Source organism: Vulpes vulpes, chromosome 3 (genome assembly GCF_048418805.1).
Source record: "Vulpes vulpes isolate BD-2025 chromosome 3, VulVul3, whole genome shotgun sequence".
NCBI classification, from domain to species: Eukaryota; Metazoa; Chordata; class Mammalia; order Carnivora; family Canidae; genus Vulpes; species Vulpes vulpes.
The window spans coordinates 104,074,738-104,094,847 of record NC_132782.1 but is presented as its reverse complement, the minus strand read 5'-3'; the positions used below and the strand labels follow the sequence as shown (position 1 = coordinate 104,094,847).

The 20,110-nt window shown below is 49.0% G+C and overlaps 1 protein-coding gene and 1 long non-coding RNA gene across 7 annotated transcripts in view; one reads left to right on the top strand and one right to left on the bottom strand.

Moving 5' to 3' along the window:
- MRTFB (myocardin related transcription factor B) overlaps nt 1-20,110 on the top strand; it is a 271,363-nt gene that overhangs the window by 10,414 nt on the left and 240,839 nt on the right. Inside the window, exons 1-2 of one of the 6 annotated variants that reach the window (XM_072753825.1) lie at nt 8,007-8,084; nt 18,989-19,158. The exons of 2 other annotated variants lie outside the window; for them this stretch is intronic. The gene's annotated coding sequence lies outside the window, so the exon portion shown is untranslated. Of the gene's footprint in view, nt 1-6,740; nt 8,085-18,988; nt 19,159-20,110 lie in introns of those variants that run through there. 3 more of the 6 variants (XM_072753815.1, XM_072753824.1, XM_072753809.1) reach the window with 3 other exon arrangements.
- On the bottom strand, nt 3,486-7,908 carry LOC140598316 (uncharacterized). Its single transcript, XR_012000637.1, has 3 exons — nt 7,782-7,908; nt 7,081-7,134; nt 3,486-4,904 (listed from the first exon to the last, which is right to left on the bottom strand). It is a non-coding gene; the product is annotated as an uncharacterized lncRNA (long non-coding RNA).

Sequence of the window (20,110 nt, the reverse complement as noted above, 5' to 3'; positions counted from 1 at the left end):
GGCATTCCTGACACATGGCTGCGTCACTCTCATCTCTGCCTTGGTGTTCATACGGACTCTTCCTACTGTCTCCGTGTTTCCTCTCTTCTTCTTGGAAGAATACCAGTCACTGGGTTTGGGGCCACCCTAATCCAGTATGATCTCATCTAAATAATGACATCTGCAAAGACCCTATTTCCCAATAAGGTTACATTCTGAAGTTCCAAGTGGATATGGATGGGGGGGGGGGGGGGAACACCGTTCAGCCCAGGGTGCTATCCCTAAATGTATTATTCTCTCTCTGAGCATCTCTGTCCCTCTCACCCTCTCTTCTCAGTATTTGCTTATCAGTGTTGGGTTAGATTTGTAGAATTAATTAGGACACTTTTAAATGTCCTTAGACCCTGAAAACAACTAAATCATGTAGAAATTCTCTCTTATCTTAAAGGTTGACAGAATTTGCCCCCTACTCCCCAGATCATCAGAGCCCAGATGGTAAATCACAGTGGCAGTGACTTCATCAGTCTTTTCCATGACTAGTTGGATTTTTTCTGCCTGTTTCTTGAATGAATTATGTTGTCTTATTCCGGCTAAGATGTTATTAGCATAAATTTAAACATAGCATGCTCTTAGCTTTAATCTCCTTCCATGTCTTTGTTTCTAGTCCCTTTTATGCTCAAGTGCTATTTATTTTGTCTTGTTTCGTCTTCTCCTGCAACCTTGCCAGAAGTTCATCTCTTTTATTGGTCTTTTAAAAGAACTAGTTCTTTCTTTATTTGTTTGTTTCCTTGCTTGCTTGCTTGCTTGCTTGCTTGCTTGTTTCAGGAGTAGAATTCAGTGTTTCATCACTTACATAGAACACACAGTGGTCATCACAAGTGCCCTCCTTAATGCCCGTCCCTCATCTAGCCCATCCTCCACCTAGCCCATCCTCCACCCACTTCCTTCCATCAACCCCTCAGTTTGTCTCTATAGTTCAGAGTCTCTTATAGTTTGCTTCCCTCTCTTTTTTTTTCCCTTCCCCTATATTTATCTGTTTTGTTTCTTAAATTCCACATATGAGTGAAATACCTTACCAACCTTATCATTTTTCTGTTTGCTCATTTGCTTACACCTACTTTTTTATCTTTCATTCTTTCCCTCTACGATCCATAGGTGTCTTAGTTTTTATCTTAGTGATTGAGTTAATTGCTCATTTAAAAAAAATTTTTTTTCACATTGCATGATTCCATTTGTATGACGTATCCCAAACTGGCAAACCCACAGAGACAAAAAAAATTTTTAATTTAATCACGAAACCATTCAATCTTTCTCTTTTCTCCAAGGAGTAGCCAGAGAGATGGAGGCACTGTGAGAATGTTGTAGTCAGGAGAAAGCCCTGGAATAGAAAAGATCAAACACACATTTCTCTGCTGGAGACCTGGCCGTGCATCCAAAAAGCCAGTTGGGCAGATAATGCTACTATATGCATCATTGCTTGTCTGCTGGTGCTTCCTGCTGAATGCTAACTAGAGGGCCAAGGTGGTTTGGATCCTCTTAAAACTCACAGTTTGAAACCTAATCCCCAGGGTGATAGTATTTGGAAATGGGATCTTTGGGAGGAGTTTAGGTCGTGGGGGTAGAGCCCTCATGAATGGGATTAGTGCCTTTAGAAAAGGAACCCCAGAGAGCTCTCTCACCCCTTCTGCCCTGGGAGGACCCAAAGAAGATGACCATATATGAACCAGGAAGTAGGCCCTCATCTGACACCAAATCTGCCAGCACCTTGACCTTGGGCTTCTAGTCTCCAGAACTATGAGCAATAAATTTCCATTGTTTATAAACCATTGATCTATAATATTCTGTTATAGCAGCCTGAACAGACTAAGATTCCAGTCATGGGCTGGACTCCATCTTTCCAGCAATTGATACTGTAATGGTGACCCTTCAAACTTTATCCCAAAGGGTTCAAGGCCTCTCAGAATCAGTTTTGTCATACCTGGAGAGTCCTGGGGCCTTAGTGATAATTGTTTGGACTTGTACCAGCCAACATGAAAATGCTATGGTCATCCATGACAGACAACTGCATATACTGGGCATGTTTATTACACCTTAGTATAATGAGTCAGAGCTCATTTAAAAATTTTTTTTTAATTTAAAAAAATTTTTAAAGTCAGACCTATCTCTGACCTCAACCCTAACTTCTCCTGGCTCATGAAGGAGCAGGAAGATCAAGATGAAAGGGAGCCTGAGATGAGGATTGATAGAAAACATGAATTGTCCTTGTCAGCATAGGTTTGAGGATGGGGATACAGTGAGGAGTGAAACACATTTTGCAACCAGATCAAATTACACCTATTTGAAATGTTTCAGTCACAGGGCACCCTGGAACCTCAGCAGAAGTTAGCAATGGCCTGGAGCTGGGATACCTAACCCTGATCCAGGGATCAGGGTTAAATATCCCCCTGAAAATACCCACCCTGGGCTTTTGCAGGAGGTGGTCAGCATAGAGGAAATACAAAGTTTGGAGTTGGAAGAATGGCAGTCTCTGCCAAACTCCAACCACCAGACCTCCCTTCTTCACTGGACATAGATCTTCACTCCTCATCCATTCATTGTAGAGTCTCCATCCTAGAATTTCATTCCTAAAATGATGAATAACAAACATCTATTGAGCTTTCCCTATGTGCCAGACAGGGTGCTTGGTCTGGTTTTTTCAACTGCTGTACTGGGATAGAATTTATATACCATAATATCGACCCATTGTAACTGTACATACAGTTCAATGATTTTCAGAAAATGTATAGAGCTATGCAGTCATCATCACAATCTGCTTCTGGAATATTCCATCACTTCCCAACATTACCTCAATCCTGTCTGCAGTCAATCCCCCCTCTCCCTCTCAGCCCCAGGCAACCACTGAACTGCCTTCTGTCTCTAGAAAATTGTCTTTTCTGCACATTTCATAAAAAGTGAATCATTCAATCTGTGATCTTGCATCTGGCTTTTTTCACTCAGTATGTTTTTGAGGTTTGTCTACACGGTAGCATGTATCAGCATTTTGTTCCCTTAGTATGCCATTGTATGGATAGGTCACACGTGGTGTATCTACGTACCATGCCGGACGATGGACATTTGGATTGTTCCAACTTTGTAGCTACCATGAATAACACTGTTGTGAACATTCACACATACAAGTCTGTGTGTAAATGCATCTTTTCATTTCTTTAGGGCAGATACTTTGTAAAGTGAGTTTACGTTTAGCTTTTTAAGAAGCTGTCAAACTGTTTTCCAAAGTGGCTGCACCATTTTACATCCTCACCAGCAACATAGGAGGGACCTGGTTTCTCCACATTTTTGCTAACACTTGCCATTGTCTTCCTGATTACAGCCATTCTTGTGAGTACATAGCAGTAGTTGTGCTTTGTTTTTTTTTTTTATATATCTTATCTTCCCTCCCACCAACACTGTATTAGTCAGGATAGGGTTAAGTGATGCTGTGGTAAGAAACAACCTCCACACCTCACTGGCTTAAAATAACAAAGGTTTATTTCTCACTAATGCGACGTGACCAGTGATGAATAGAACCAGAGAGGAGGGGTGGTGCTCATTAAAGACACTCAGAGACGCAGGCTACTAGGAACTCCTGATGTTAAAAAAGCAAACTGCACACCAATTCGTCAAGCTTCCCTCCTGGTAGCAGGAAATCACTCTCGCTCCTATTTTGCTGGCCAACAAGGCACATGGGTGTGGTTAACTCCAAAGTGGATAAAAAGTATCATAGTCATTTTTATCACATACATAGAGAGGAAGGGGAACTGAAAGATTTGTGAACAGACCAATGACTTTTCACAAATACTAAGAGGAAGAAATTACTGTCATCATTTACCAAACTCAAAGCTCAGAGCTTAAGTGCCTTCGTGGAGGATAGGTAACTAATTAAAGGAATCAAGGTAATCCATCTCCTAAACCTGCATTTGCAACTACTAGATTAGTTTCCATTGAGATACTGTTAATTATGGATAGGTTTTTTTGAGACATCCTCACTGGGACAGTAGGTGAAAAACTTTGGCACAGGCTTTGCTTGATGTTGTAGTATGACAGGATATTGGTCTAGAGGAGATCAATGTTGTGGTCACCAACTTCTCCCAATTACAGGTTTCTGCTTTAGACTGGGGTCCATGTAATCCCATCTCAAAAGGTAGAGAAGACCCATATCCTGTCACTATTTTCATAACCAAAAATCATATCCCTCTGCCCACCCCACCCCCCAAAAAAGAACCATGTTTTACTCTCAAAAAACTCAAGGCCCAAGAGCCCTGTGTGATTGGATACAATCAAATAGATTTCTTGGAAACCACCAAAAATGCTAACGGAGGGTCTATTTCAATGAGTTGCGCAGAGCAGCAGTAACTCCTGGAAGGCTTGGTGCCCCAACGGGGGGATGGCTCAGGGGTTCCAGGTGCTGAGAACCCTATAATAGTTAGGGGTGCAGGCTTCTGGCTCAAACTTGGTTTGGAAACCTGGCTCTGTTGGCTGGCCATGAAACCTGTGCTGTGTAAATAGAAATAATATACAGGAGGATCCTTTCCACAGGGTTGCTAGGATTTAATCAGAAAACATGTGAAAAGCACTTAGCCTGGTGCCTGGAACTTTGTGAGGTTCAGTGGTCGTGTTGATAACACCAACAGCGTCACAGTCACCATCAAAGCATTGAGGTAGATGGAGACAGGAAGTTCTGCAGATTCGATGCTCCAGGATTTGCTGGCCTTTGCTTCATGTTCTTGACTGAAGTCATCCTTGGAGAACCCGACCCACCTCTGATCATGCCCCGCTTCTGTCAACACTGGCCCAAGGCCAGGTATGATACATTGAGGCAAAGGAAGGGAATTTGAGAAGAAGAAGATAAGAACAGTCCAGTTAGGAGCAGGAGAGGCAGTAATTTCCTGCAGAAACAGCATAGCACTGTGGTTAAGAACACAATTCTGCCTTTCTGCTAGCTCTGCGACCCGGAGCAGGTCACTTACCCCGCCTGCCCTTCTGTCTAGGAGAACTCCTGGAGCAAAGGCATCAAGGCAGCTTTACTGTCGCCTCTGCTCTCTTTAAAATTTTAGTGAATACATCCTTTGTCCCGGCTTAGGGTGGAAAAATCAGGTACCATGACCTTCCTTTTCATGCCTTATTTTTAAAAAGAAGTCATATGATTTCTAAGTCACAGATTAGTCTCGTTTCCCAAATCAGAATATCCTATCCAATATATTAAGCAATACTTCAAGCTTTAACGATAAGCCTCTCTTCCTCTCTTCTTCCATCTGCAGGCCACTGTCTTGCCTTTGGGAAGAGAAAAATATAGACACTATCTTCCCCCAACGTCCACACAGGGATTGGAAAAGAGAAAATGCAAGGCAAATAAGGGTGGGTGGGCAGGTGGGAGGAGTACCTACTTGACTATTAGAACCAAAAGATGGTGTTGCCCCTCTCAGTATGCTCAAGTACCACCTTGGGTAATGGGCAGGTACCGGAGAATCCCAGCTCTGTGACAATGTACCTCAGACCTCCAGCCCCCTCTCACCCTGAGGAGTACGGTGATCTGCCTCCAGCCTCCGTCTGATGAGGGCTCGTGGTCCTTCTAGGCCGCCCTGTGAGCCAGTGTCTAAGATAATCCAGCAGCCGGCTTGCTCATGTGAGAACGCTGGGAAACACACACGCTCTTCGCCAGAATGAGCGTTGGATTTGCAAACTTCCTGGCCACGTCTCCCACCCTCTGGACTTCTCTGAAGTGAGTCAGACACAGCTCCCTGTGTCTCCATCTCTCCAGCTACAGGGATGGCTCATCAGACTCTCCGCAGTATGTTGAAGAAGCTGCTCTCACCAGACTTGAGATGCAGGCGTGGGTTAAACACCCCCACCTCGTGTGTGTGTGTGTGTGTGTGTGTGTGTGTGTGTGTGTGTGTGTGTTAGGTGGTAGATGACAACATGGTATTTGGAAAAAAAAAAAAAACCTTGCTAAAATCCTCTCTTAATACCTATTCAGTCTTTTACATCCTCTTGGTGGCTTGGGGATTTGTGAATGAGGGATTAGAATTTGAAACGAGGTGTAAAGTCTCTCCTGGGAAAATCTACATCTTCATCTGGTCACTCGCTTTGCAATTTCTGTTCAAATCTCAGTGTCTTGCCAGAACCTCCTCAGTTCCCATCCTGTTACATGTAATGTGGGGATCTTATTCGTACTTGCACTGTGGGGTTTTTTTAGGAGATGCCATGACATAACTGCTGGCATTAAGCAGAGCGCCTGACACCTAGAAAGAGCTCAGAGACACGCTGATATGATAGCCTTGGCTCTGAACCCCGCACCAGGCTGAGCATGTGCGTCCAGTGAGTGTTGTTGAATGACTTGTAAATAGCTATTTCCAGGCAGGATAAGGTAAGCGCTAAGGAGGTGTGTGTATGTTCCATATTGTGGCCCCCAAGTGAAGCAGTAGGTAATTCTGCTGGGTACAGCTGAGGAAGCTTGAGCAGACGGCCTAGGATTTCGGTAAACAGAGAATGGAGCCATTGTGTAAGTGCATGGAAGCAGGCTGGTACGTGTTTCTGGAAGATTCCAACAGGGCGAGAAAAGGGAGTGCAGGATGAGCTCTCACTCATGGGTGGAGCTGGGCTGTTAGCTTGGCCAAATTATGCTTTATTCGGGCCAGCTGGGCTCAGTTGGGGATCTGTCAGCTGCACGCGATAAGAAGTCAACCCTGGCTGGCTTAAACTAAGAAGTCAACCCTGGCTGGCTTAAACCGCAGAGGGAAAATCCTGGCTCGTGAAAGCGCAAAGCTCAAGGAAGAGGAGGTGCAGCTTCAGGTACAGCTGGACTCAGGGTTCAGAGTGGCCGGGTGGCTGTGGCACTTCCCAAGGTGCTTGCCTCCAGTGCCACTCCAGAGGGAAATTCAGTGTGTCTTCATTCCAGCCTCCCCACAGGGAGCCCTGAGATCCATGGTCTGCCCCTGGCCTGCCCTGGATCCCATGCAGCTTGGGGAAGCCCTGGGCTTGTGTGGCCCCCGGACACTAAAATGGACAGATCCGGTCTCCACCTATTCCAGGAGTTCAACTGCCTGCCTCCCAGTCCCGACTCACCAGCTCTGTGACCCCGAGCAAGCTCATCCTCTCTTGGTGTCTCAGTTTCTTCATCTGTAAAACAGAGACAGTAATGGTCCTTACCTCGTCGAATCTTTAGAAAGATTGAGTGAGCTTTTACGAAGCGCTTCGAACACTGCCTGGAGTGAGCTGGCCAAGTGCTGATCTGGTGACAGCTCTTGTGACTCCAGTGGCTAGACTTGGTTTGCTCCAATGCTGGATGTATGTTCCCATTCATTCCAGGTCTTTCCACCCCAACTGGTCTTTGGCGGTGATGTGATCCCTCCACCTCTCAAGCACACTGCTCCGTGGGAGTCAGAGCAAAGCCATAGCAGGCTGGGCGCGCAGGCCACCATGCTCCCCATGCTTGAGAAGAGTCCTTTTTTTTAATTCATGGCCCAGGATCTGCCATGGAAACCCAAGCCATCCAGGCTTGGCTGCATGGAAGAAACCAGAAGAAAATTCTACCATTTGGTCCCTTCCCTGAGGGAATTTGCAATCTAATCTAAAAGACCAGAACACTGTCAAATACAGCCTTAACCAGGACCCATTCCCAGAGGGACCTGCCAAACTGGCCAGCCAGCGCATCTATACAGCCACAACCTTCCTCCGCGGCTCTCGCTCAGTTATCACGTGAACGAGAATTTAGAAGGAGGAAATGAAGGAGACAGAATCAGGCCTGATCCCCAAGTCTGGCTCACCTGCTTCCCCGCTTCCTGAACCACACTTATAAAGAGAAGGACAACCCTTCTTCATGTCGTACCAGCAGGGTAACCCGAGAACATCCATTTAGCGCATCTGTCCCTGTGAAAGGGACCTTTTAGTGACACTGAGCTGAGTGTATCCCGCTCTATTTATAGGTGCTGTTTGTTTAATTTGAGTCCGGTCTCTAAGAATAAATAATGAACTCATCCTGGGGCCAAGCCAGAGCCTACAACTCTGAGGCGACCCGTAAATCCCTTTTCCTTTCCTTCTGGTTCTAGAAGGGATTCTGTAGTTCAAAGGTGAGCCACTTTTCTCTGCTGGGCTGGGGTGGGCTTGAGACCCAGGCAGGTTTGGAGATTTGGTTTTGTGGAGGTTTTTCATGATAGTTTGGGGGGAGTTTTTTTGGTGTTTGATTTTGGGTTGGTGATTGAAGAACAAGATTTTGGATCTCTCTGTTACCTCCCAAGGAGGGACAAAGACCAAATATCTTGAGCCCTTGAGTGGTTAAACGTCAGATGCAAATCGACCGATTAGGACACAGCTATCCCTCAGAAAGGAGGATGTGGCAATGGAGAAGAAAAATCCCTTTCCTTCCAGCACCCTCCTGACCCTGGTAGCAGAGACTCGGGCCAGCCTCTCAAGGTACAGTACCATTCCTGGTGATTATTTATTTATTTATTTATTTACGGAATGTGTGATGAGGACCAGGAGTCATAGCTCACTTAAACTCTAAGTATCAACCCCACATGAGTCCAAAGAAGCACTGTCTCTAGCAAAGTTCTTTAATTTGTGTTCCAAGCTTCTCCCATGCTGACCTGCCGGCGTAGTGACTCCTAAAACCAGACCCACCGAGTCTGAAGGGAAGGACCTAAAGCAAACCACTGGGTTTGGTTCAGTATATTTGAATACTGTTGCTCCCTGCCCACCCCCTCTCTCCCATTCTCCCTTTCCAGGAATTTATCCTGAAGAAGGTAACCATCCTCTTTGGTGAGGGAAAGAACAGTGTCCATTCATCTCTTTATTCCCCCAACACCTGCTGACTCTCTGCTCTGTGATAGATACTATTCTAAGCACATGAGGTGCCTTGATGGAGAGGTCAGGGCGGTCTCACAATGACAAGGTCTGATTTACTTTGAAAACTCCAGCCTCTTTGCTGTCTTCCAGCTGAGTCAGGCTGGCTGTGACGTGCTTTCCCAGCAGACCCTGAGCTCCATTCATTTACCTATCTTCCATTCAAAAAATATTTATAAGGCTCACTCTACAAGTTAGGCATCGCCTTGGTCACATACACCATTGGATACAGTAGTGAGCCAATGAGATCATCCCTCCCATCCAAAGAAGTTTGGAGTCCAGTGGAAAGATGTGCATTATTCAAGTAATCAGCTAAATATAGATATTATTTAAAAAAATATAGATATTATTACAAATGTTGGGGCATCCTGTGGAGCAAAGGTCAGAGTGTCAGGTGAGAGCCTAAGACAGAGATGGATTTAGTTGGGCGAGCAGAGCATCAACAACGACAGGATATTTGAGTTGCCCCCAATGGCGTGCTGAGAATGGAGACAACTTATGTCTGTCTGTAGGCGTGCTTTTGAGTTTCTATTAGCTGCGCTGAGCCCTCCATGATCCCCTGATTGTCCTAAAGACTGTCACAGACTAGTAGGTCTCGGTAGCCTTGAAGAGAGCTTGTGTCCCCCAAGAGCATGGGGGTTCCTCTGAGTCAGCCGCACACTGAGATTCTGACATTGATTTATGGGTTGGCAGTGGACAAGGTGAAATCTTCTGCTTATGGAACATTCTCCTCTCTCTGCCTCATTGGGGAAAGGAGTGAACAGTACCATCACATGTGGTTTTCATGATTTTAGTCATGAATGGTGGTCATGCCACCACAGGCAGAGACCTGGATGGACAGATGGCGCCATGTGCCTCTCTCCAGCTTCATGCCCTCAACTGTTCACATGCATCGGCTTAGGAAAGAGAATTCCTCAGAGAAGCATTGGCACCTCCCAAGTGTCTTTCTGTGCTAATTTGGGTGCAACTTTGAGCAAGTCCCTTCAGCAGAGAGCTCATTTCTTCTTTTGAAAAAAATAGCACTTATCACATGGGTCTCTTTCGTGCCCAGCGTTTTGGTGAAACGAGTGAAAGCCGGGACAAATGCAACAAGTGGCCCTGCTCTGTAAAAGTTTATAAGGCCATTCAAAAAAGAATTCTCACTCACTGACCCAACACGTTTTTATTGAGTACCTACACTATGCCAGCCACGGAACCGGAAATTGCCAGGTACGCATGTCCACAGGACATGCACCATCCTTGCTCCATGGAACTACCGGTCTAGCAAAGGGAGAGAGATGCCCAAACCTTCAAGGAACAGGGTGATTGCAGATCACCCTGGTTGGAGAAGACTTCCAAGAAGTTGTGACATTTAAGCAGGGCCCTGAATGATAAGATAAAGCCAACTGTGAAAAGATTCAAAAGAATCCAAGATCCTAGACAAGATTAGGTGGAAAGGCTGTTTAGCACAAGGGTGAGGGTGACTGGCTTGTCTAAGGAATGACCAGAAGCTGCTATGGCTAAACAAACATGTGGTCGGGGGTGAGTGATAGGGAAGCAAGGCCATAGAGTGTGAATTTTATTTCGAAGGCAGAGGAAGCCTTTGGCAGGTAAACAGATGACACTTCGGCCTGTACCTACCTATCTACCTGGGAGGGATTCTGCTGCCGTGGTGAAATATTGGGATTGACAGACTCAGGATTTTTAGAACTCAGAACCCCAGGTAAACCTACAGATAGAGGAGAAACTGATATTGGCCTGTTTCTGGATAAAAAAGACCAATCACGTCTAACCTCAGGGGCTTTCCCAAGTAGGGAAGGATCAAGCAAAGTGAATAAAGCACAAAGCAGTCTCCTGACTGTTGCTCAGCGTCCACTCCATCACCTTTTGGGTACAGAGCTCGAAATCTTCGAGAAACCGTTGCTTCCCTGTTCTTAGAAATCTGGTTTGGCTTAATCTAATCAATGCAGTTTTCACCTTCCTGCCCTAATACCCAAGTGATTGGCTCAGAGATGGCCATATAACCCAGCCAAAGCCAATGAAACACAAGAAGACATTTCTTGGTAACTTCTGGCCAAAAGAAGTTTCCTCTCTCTTCCTTGGGAGCCACCATTCTGAGGATGTGAAGTCTAGATCCACTGCTGCAGCCATTTGTGACCATGGGGGAAGATTCTGGAACTGCTCAAGATTGTTGGGGAGCACAGCATGGTGTCCAAGGATGAAGCCAACATCACAAAAGAGGGACCCAAGAGATGGAGAGAACTGAATCTTTGGGACAGCATCAAACCCCTTGATCACACTTCACCTGAAGCCTGACCTTTCGCTAGGCCTTGTCTTGGCCTCAGCCGATCAAACCTTCTTGATTGCATAACCCCATTTAAGTAGGGATTTCTGAGTCTTCCAACATAAAGAACCAATTTGATGCAAACCTTAGAATAGGTACCCGACAGTGCCAAGGGCCTCCTCTGCACCCCGGGGCCTCTAGAAGGAAGTGAGCCTGTTCCAGAACCCAAATAAAAGGTCTCACCTCCCACTTGTCTATTTCAGGGTTTCCATGCCTCCCGTCTCCATAGCACTGTGACTCTCTTGGAAAGGCAGAGGAACCAGAGAAGGAGAATGGGGCCTGTTTCCAGGCTGCGTTGCCACGCTGAATGGCTGGGGAGGCTGGGGGGCTGGTGAGAGAGAGGCAGCTCCATGCCTGACATTTCAGGATAGAGATAACAGGGTAAAAATAACCCCCCAAGCGCCTGTAGCCGAGCTCGCTTCTCTCCTTCACAGTTCTTATCTCTCCTCGCTTTGGGGACAGAAAGGTTCCTTTCAGGTCATGCTGGGCCTGTCTGCGCAGCCTGGGTGCCGGGCGGGGAGGAGGAAATGCAGCTTTACACCTGTCCACGCCTGCCCGTCCACCTCCGGGAAGCCAAGGGATTTCCTCCATCCCGCAGTTGCCCTGCTTTTGATTGTGCAAATGACCTTTCACATCTCTGTCCTCATGCGATGCTGCTTGGGCCGCTCGTCGGCCAGATGAGCAAGGCCAAGGAGCTAGGGTCTCCGTTTTGCAGATGCAAAAACAGGAACACTGGGAAAGTGAAATGACTGGCCTGGAGCCCCATGGTCGAGGAGTACGAAGGAGATGGGATCTACACTAGGGCCTCTTCTGCCTTCCTATGTTTGACTGGAGGTTAAAAAAAGAGAGAGAGAGAGTGAGAGAGAGAGAGAGAGAGAGAGAGAGAGGTGGACGCCCTTCCTGCAGGCCAGCGTGCAGCCGTGTAGGCTGGGCACCCCGTGATTGCCGGGCTGGGGGTGCACAGGGCCACTCCTGCCCTTGCTCCGTAAACATCACTCTGCCACCTAAGAGCCTCAGCCCTTGGTCTCTTCCCAAGGACACATTCCCAGACCTTTCTATGTACCAGTGAACAATCTGGTTTACTGTAGAGGCACGGCTGGGATGACCCGGGACAAGACTTGATTGTGCCACGAAGGTTCATCGAGACTCCCCGGGCCTCAGTCTTCTCATCTATAAAATGGTGACAAAAGTAGCCGGCCATGTGGGACTGTTACAAGGGTTAAATAAGCCATTTCATGCCGCACGCTCAGCCTGTGCCTGCTACTTGCTTATCTGAAATTTGGAGCTCCAGTGGCTTTGCCCGTCCGTGCCAGTGTTTGCGTGTGGTGACAAGGCCCCTCACCTATGTACGTGGGACAAGCCCTCTGCATTCTTTCTGGCTCAGTGGCCAAGGATTTCCACCGAGTCATTTTATCAGTTAAGACTCTTGTGGTTGCAAGTGACCGAAGCACTGATCCTAACTGGATTACATGAAAGGGGAATTTGTTGGCTCCGGGGGGTCTCTAAAGGCGGTCAAGGGTAGAGGCTAGCTTCAGGCACAGCTGGATCCAGGGATGGAAATGATACCATCAGGATCGAGTTTCTCTCTCTCCACTTCTCAGCCCCCTTCCCTCGTTGTTGGCTCCCTCCTCGTGGTGGCAGAAATGGCTGCAGGAGCCCCCGAGTCTCATCTTCTCAGGATCCAGGCCAATGGGAAAGAGCCAGCTCCAGTATTCCCAGCAAGAGTCTCCATGCATCTCTCTGCCCTCCCCTGAACACATCCATCGTGATGGCCAGAGGAATGGGATGCCCAGGGGAAGCGAGGCTCAGATGGCACGCCACCCTAAAGCCCTGGGCAGGTCTACTCCCCTCAAATCCCAGATCCACGAAACAGATTGGTGGTTGTCCAGAGGGACAATCAGATACGGCCACCAAAGGAATGGGTGTGTTTGGCAGCCACCCCCACTCTATGGCCTTGTGTCTCAAAGTGGACCTTGACGAGCCGACTTCTGGAATCCCAGGGAAAAACAGAATGGGCTGCGAGTGGGTGCAAAGCCAGGCTGAGTGGCTGTGAAAAAAATTAAAAATTCCCATCTGAGGCTCCTTGGTGCCAGCTGTTGACCAACTCGACCAGCTGAGTTTCAACATGAACCTTCCCTGCCCTTGACCTGCAGCCTGCCAGCTGGGGGGGGTGCGGGGGTGGGGTAGGAAGCTGGCATCCTGGATTGGGGATCCAGCAGGATCCTAGGGAGACCATTCACTGTTAGACAATGTATCAGTGTTCTGCTTTGATTACTAGTTACTAATTGTCTTTCCTCTAAAAAGGAACCAGGCGTAAATGCAAAGCCCCCCCCCCACGCACACACCGTGACACGCGCACAAAATAATCACAACGCAAAATAGAACGAGTATGACATTGCAGCTAGTGGCTCTTGCGGGCTCTGGGTCTGAGGATTGCTGCTGCTCGCAGCTCTTAAAAGGAAGGTTAGCACACATCGGGGAGGGTTAGGGACCTACCTAGCACCAACTGGAGGCTTGATGAAATTAAGACAAAACAAATGAGAGAGGGAATAACTTCCCACCAGGTGACTCCATGGTGTCGAAGGCTAGTGAGGTGCTATTTGCCTGCGGCCTGCACCACAGGGTCCTGTGGGTGCTGCGGGCTGCGGTGTGGGCCCCACGATCCCAGGAGGATGCGGTGAACACTGTCAACCCTGCGACCACTAGATAGTCTAGAAGCTTCCCCTCTCCCCTCTCCTCAGAGAGCCTGCTGCGGGGATGGAAAAGAAATGGATAAGAGAACCAGAAAGATTTAAAAAAAATAATTATGGTAATTATGTATGCGTTTCCAGTGGGAGATTCTGGGAATTATTCCTAAAAGGCTGGAAAGAATTTCTTCTTTTGATCTCGATTCTGAGCCAGAGAAAATCAAATTAAGAAAGAAAAGCAACGGAGCCTTCTGAGTGGGGAGGAAGGAGCAGGATCGGGGCTGCCAGCAGGGTTCTGGGGGCCAGAAGAGGAAGGGAGAGGCCCCAGCACCTTCCTGAGCAGAGGCTGGGGTGGTGTCCCCAAGGCCTGCTGGCCTCGCTTCCCCCTCTTCCCTGCGGGGCCCAGGAGCCCGGTCCCCTTGGAGTCCCTGGGAGGCGCGGCACTGGCCGGCCAGCCTTCCTCAGCCGTGGCCCTGACTTCTGGGGAGCCCCCAGTCCTAGCCAGCCTTCTGGGCCGCCAGTGTAGGCGGCAGGCAGCTCTTCCAAAAAAAAAAAAAAAAAAAAATCCTCCCTTTGAGGCTCAGGGAGAAATGGTCCTGTCACTTCCCTAAATCTTCTCCTGCGGTTGCTAAGCAGCACGCCTCTGCCTCTCCACTTCCCACCCTCCCTGTCTGCCTCTTCCCCCCTCCCCCCACCACCCCTCCCACCCGCGCTCTCGGTTCCAGGCTGGCTCTCCACCCAGAGAATCGGCCCTGGGCGCTGCTGGGGGGCGGCACACAGCAGTGCCTCCCATCCTGCTCTGCAGGTCAGCACTCACTCCGGTCCTGGCAGGAGAGATGCCTCGCACACACTGGAGCCTCCTCCCCAGCTGAGGCCTGCCTTCCCTCCCTCCTTCCATCTCCTCCCCCCACTCCTTTCCTCCCTCCCTCCTTACCTCCCCCCACACAAATAACACTGAGCACTCACCATGTGCCAGAAGCACCCCCCCCCAGGAGCTCATGGGGTGCAGGCACAAGCCCCTGGAGCATCGTGGGAAGCACTGGGGGTCTGGTGGCTGTGGCACCCCTTCCCCTGGCCCTTGAAAGCAATCCAGTGCCCCCCCACCCCCACCCCCTGCACCTTAGTGAGGGCTGTGGATTTTCCGGAGTGTGTCTCTGGAGCACTAAAGGGGAGACTTGCAGCCACCTCACCAAACATGCCTGGCACCTTCTTTTCTCCTGAAGACCCTCTCCAGCCCCAGGTGCCCTCTCCGATGCTCTCCTAACTGCCTCTCCAGGGACCTGCTCCCCCCACCCTCACCCCCCCTGTGTGGCTTTCAGGCAGCATATTGCGTTATTGCTTTTTTCTAGCTTTTGCCTTCAAACATGCAGGAAGCATGGCCTGCGGCCACCAGGCCACCCATTAAGAAAGGCCATCCAATGTTCTGGACCCAATCTGGGGTACGTGCATGCATGCATGCAATGGGGGGGGGGGGGTGTTGTGTGCACACGCAGAACAGAACTCCAATGTCATTTAGGGATGGACCCAAAGTATAAAGAAAGACACACAAATGGTAGCCCCCAGCTTTAATAAATGGGTTGTTTCCTCTGATGGGGAGCATGGGGAGAATGGTGTCAAGGAAGGGATGTACTCAGGGGTGGAAGGTGGAGGAGGCCTGCCCTGGTGTGATCGATCATCCTTATCTGCCATGCACTGAGGGGGTCCCGGGATGCAGAACTTTCTGTGCCAAACCAGATGGGACAACTTGGCCACCCCAGGCTGTGCCGTATCCGTGATGCTTTATCCTTTAAGGACGGGTGTGGGTATATGGGACTTTGCTACATTATCTCTGTACCTTTTTGTAGACTTGGAACATTCCATTGTGAAAAAAAAGAGAAAGAGAGAGAGAGAGAATCTCTCCCAGGAGATATGTGCTCTGGGGGCTTCCAAGAGAAAGCATCACTGATTGTGTGGGGAGATCAGAAAAGATTTGTGGGAGGTACTATGAGAGGCGAAGCTTGAAGTATAAGTGAGAATTCCTCCAGCACTTAACCACTTAGTTTTGGAATTATTTTCCTGCCTCTCTGAATACCTCGCTAAGCCGCAGGCTTCAGCAGAACGAGGGCTGAATGTCATGGCTAATTTTACGTGTCAGCCTGGCTGGGCCACGGAGCGTCCTGATAATTTGGTTAAACCTCATATCTGGGGAGTCTGTGAGGGTGTCGGTGGAGGAGAAGAAATGTGAATGGGCAGTCTGGGTAAAGCAGATCGCCTCCCCAAGGTAGGTGGGCCTCATCCAACCCATTGAAGACCCAAAAGGGGCCGTAAGAACAAAAGGCGGCGTAAGAAAGTGTGCCTGGCTTGGAGCTGGGACATGGTTCTTCTGCCTTCAGCCTTAGACTCGAACCTATACTATGGCGCTCCTGATTCTCAGGCCTGTGGACTCAGACTCTGAACTACACCCGCTGTAGATCTTGGCCTTCTCAGCCTCTGTAATCACAGGAGCCGGTTCCTTATAATTAGTGTCTATCTATCTATCATCTATCATCTCTCCATCATCTATTCGATTGGATCTGTTTCAATGGAGAACCCGCATTAACACACGGGGTCTTATACATCCTTCCCCAGCACCTAGCCCACTCCCTCCACGCATAGCAGGTGCTCAGCACACATCTGCTGAACGAGGATGCAGAAATGCAGACAGTGGGAACTGCACAGGATGTGGACTGGTGGGGTACCTGGGTCACTTGGTGAGCAGAGACTGGTGTGGCCAATGTGCTGAGAGGTAGGGGGCAGGGAAGGAAGGAATGCCAGGATGGGAAAGCAGACAGAGGCCAGGTCATCTAGTGTCCCCAAGCTGTGCTCCAAGCCCTCACCCGGAGACTAGAGAGGGAGACTGGAAAGCAGGCAGGTAGGCACCAGGCAGGTCTTGCAGGGAAGAGGGGAGGCTGGCTGTAAGACCATAGGGAACAGTGGGAGCTGTCCCCTGAGGAACACCTGCCTGGGGAGGTGTAGTGCTCAGCTCCGGCCAACTCTGGTTATGCAGGAATAGGGCTCCGTGTCTCCAGAGAAGCTGGAAAAGTCAGCTTGCATGCAAAACTTGGAAATTTTTAAAAAACCCAATGCAGCCCAAGCAAAAACCCATCTGTGGGCCTCCAGTCCTTGGATGGAAGCCAAATGGGATTTTCAAAACAGGCCTATGACACGGTCCCATTCGGGTTTTGGATGAATGGCTTTGGCAACAGACCGAGCAGGAGGAGGCAGTGGCTGTGGGCAGCAAGCTGAGATTCCCAAAAACCCTTCAGAGAAGCCAAAGGGCTTGATGGCAGCCCTGGCCCTGATTTCTGGAGGACACCTATTCACGTGGGTGGCTGTGGGGGCCAGCTGGACCCCAGGGAAATGATGGGGAGTGGAGAAAACGGACTGGCACCTTTCCCTTAGTTCCCAAAGCCCGTCCCATTCCATCCTCACCCACCCTGGGCCACGAAGACCACAGGTTACTAAGGGTCACTCACTGGACAGACGTGGCCACAAGTGATCGCAAAGGACCACGGGAGAAGCTGAAACGATGCGTCACTTTCCAGGCTGGGTTGTGACCCCGGGAATCACAGTGGGGTAACTGCAGGGCAGTTGGATGTGGTGTAAACAGAGGCCACACTCTGACCTACTTGGACCATTTGGGGGTGCCACGACCAGGCTCTCCACACGGGCCAGGGCACAGCCCACTGGGGCCCCCTGGGACCCCGGCTCCTTGCTTCCTTGCTATTAGCCACAGACTTGGGATGTTGAGACCTGAACCAGGCGCAGAGACTGCAGCCCCCCTAAAACAAACCAGCAAGTCCCAGAGGGAGCAGGGGGCGGGGGGAGCCACCAATGGCCAGAGCTCTGGCGGGGGGGTGGGGCCTGACATGTGGAGGCACAAGCTTCTAGCCTGTAGCTCCAAGAAGGTACTCCCCAGCTTTTGTCCAGTGACTGAAATCTCCTCCACGAGAGCAATTCTCAGCAGCTCCTACCTGCAGCCAGAATTACCGTCCAGTCCACCCCGGGCAGCTCCCGGCACAGGCCCAGACCCCATCTGTCTGCCTGGCTTTCCCCCAGGGACTGGGCTGCCTTGGCAGGGAGTGCTGGGATGCACTTGGATTTTACCTGCCAAGGCCCCGGGCCAAGGCATCCAAGCTTCTAGTCTCCAAGGAGGGTAAGTGAGCCCACCCAGCTGGATGCGGGGGGAGGTTACAGATGTGCCCACCTGTGTCTCCTCCCTCTGCCCACCCCCAGGGGGCCGTCCCTGCCCTGCCCAGGAGCTGATGGATGGTAGCTGGGAGCTGATGGATGGTAGCTGGGAACACAAAAATGACCTGTAGAGAGTGACAGAGTCAACCCATTTATACATTTCCTTGACTTCAAGGGTAGCGAAGGGAGCTCTCTTCACAGATTTTTTTAAAATAGAGAGGAAGAAAGCATGGGCTCTTTTTTTTTTTTAAGATTTTATTTATTTATTCATGAGAGAGGCAGAGACATAGGCAGAGGGAGAAGCAGGCTCCCTGTGGGGAGCCCATTACAGGACTTAATCCCGGGACCCCAGGATCACGACCTGAGCCAAAGGCAGACGCTCAACCAACCGAACCACCCAGGTGCCCCTCTCTCTCTCTCTCTTTTTTTTTTTAAAGATGTATTTATTCACTTGAGAGAGAGAGAGTTGGGGGAGGAGCAGAGGGAGAAGAACACAAGCAGACTCCCCACTGAGCTCCATCCCAGGACCCTGAGATCATGACCTGAGCTGAAGTCAAGAGTCAGACGCCCAACCAATCAAGCCACCCGGGCATCCCAGAAAGTGTGGGCTCTTGAAAGCAGTTCTACTCCGTGAGTTTGGATTGCTGGCCTGTCACGTTGCCCCTGCAAAGATGTGAAGGACCCCACAGGACCCGGATCTCCCAGCAAGACTCATTGAGGGAATGGGAGGGGGGCTCAGGCAAGAGCCTTGCCAATAGCAGGTGGGGAAGCCAGGAGCCAGATGAGGCTCTTGCATCCAGTTAACTAGTTAACGAGGAGCAGTTGGCCTTATTGCTTCCTCGTTGAACAAATAATATTCCGCTGTATGGACACACAGCAGTCCCCTCTTAACCTGCAACTTTGCCTTCTGCAGTTTCAGTGACCATGGTCAACTGAAGTCCTGAAGCAGGTGATCCTCCTTCTGAAGTATCACCCGAAGGTTAGGGGTAGCCTAACGCTGTGTCACCATGCCTGTGTCACTCACCTCACTGCATCCTGTCACGTAGGCATTTTATCATCTCTCACACCATCACAAGAAGAAGGGTGAGTACAGGACGATCAGCTTTTTGAGATAACAAGTGGCATATATACCTAAAGACAGAGAACAAAATAGTGGTTGCCAGAAGGGAGGGGGCGGATGGATGGGAAAAATGGGTGAAGGTTTAGGTTGGAATGAAGAGGTCGTAGGGATGAAAGGTACCGCACAGGGAATACGGTCAGATGCTGTAACAGTGTTGTATGTGATCGATGGTAGCTACACTTGTGGTGAGTGTAGCATAAAGTGCACAGTTGTCACATCACTACATTGTATGCTTGAAACTAATATAATGTGTGTCAACTATAATTTAAAAAAGAGATATATAGGGTGCCTGGGTGGCTCAGTCAAACAACTGGCTCTTGATTTCAGCTCAAGGTCATGGGGTCGAGCCCCACATTGGGCTCTGCAGTGAGTATGGAACCCGCTTAAGATCCTCTCTCCTCTCCCTACCCCCCAGCTCATGAGTGGGAGCTCTCCTTCTCTATCTCCAAAAAAAGGATACTAAAAAAGAGACACTTTGAGAAATACCACATTCACATACCTTTTGTTACAGTATATCATTATAATTATCCTATTCTACTATCAGTTATCATTGTTAATCTCTTACAGTGCCTAATTTATAAATTTAGTATAACTTTATACTTTATCATAAATACGGATATATAGGGGAAAGCATAGTATATGTAGGGTTCAGTACTGTCCGCAGTTTCAGGCATCCACCGGGGGTCTGGGAATGTATCCCCGCAGGTAAGGGGTGTCTACTACACACACGTTTTATTTACTCATATTTCAGTTGCTAACCCTTTGGGTGGTTTCCACTTTTTAGCTATTATGAATAATGCTATGCACATTCATGTGTAAGTTTTTGTGCGGACATGTTTTTATTTCTCTTCCATATACCTAGGAGTAGAATTGCTGAGTCACGTGGTATGCACAACTTTTTGAGAAACTGCCAGC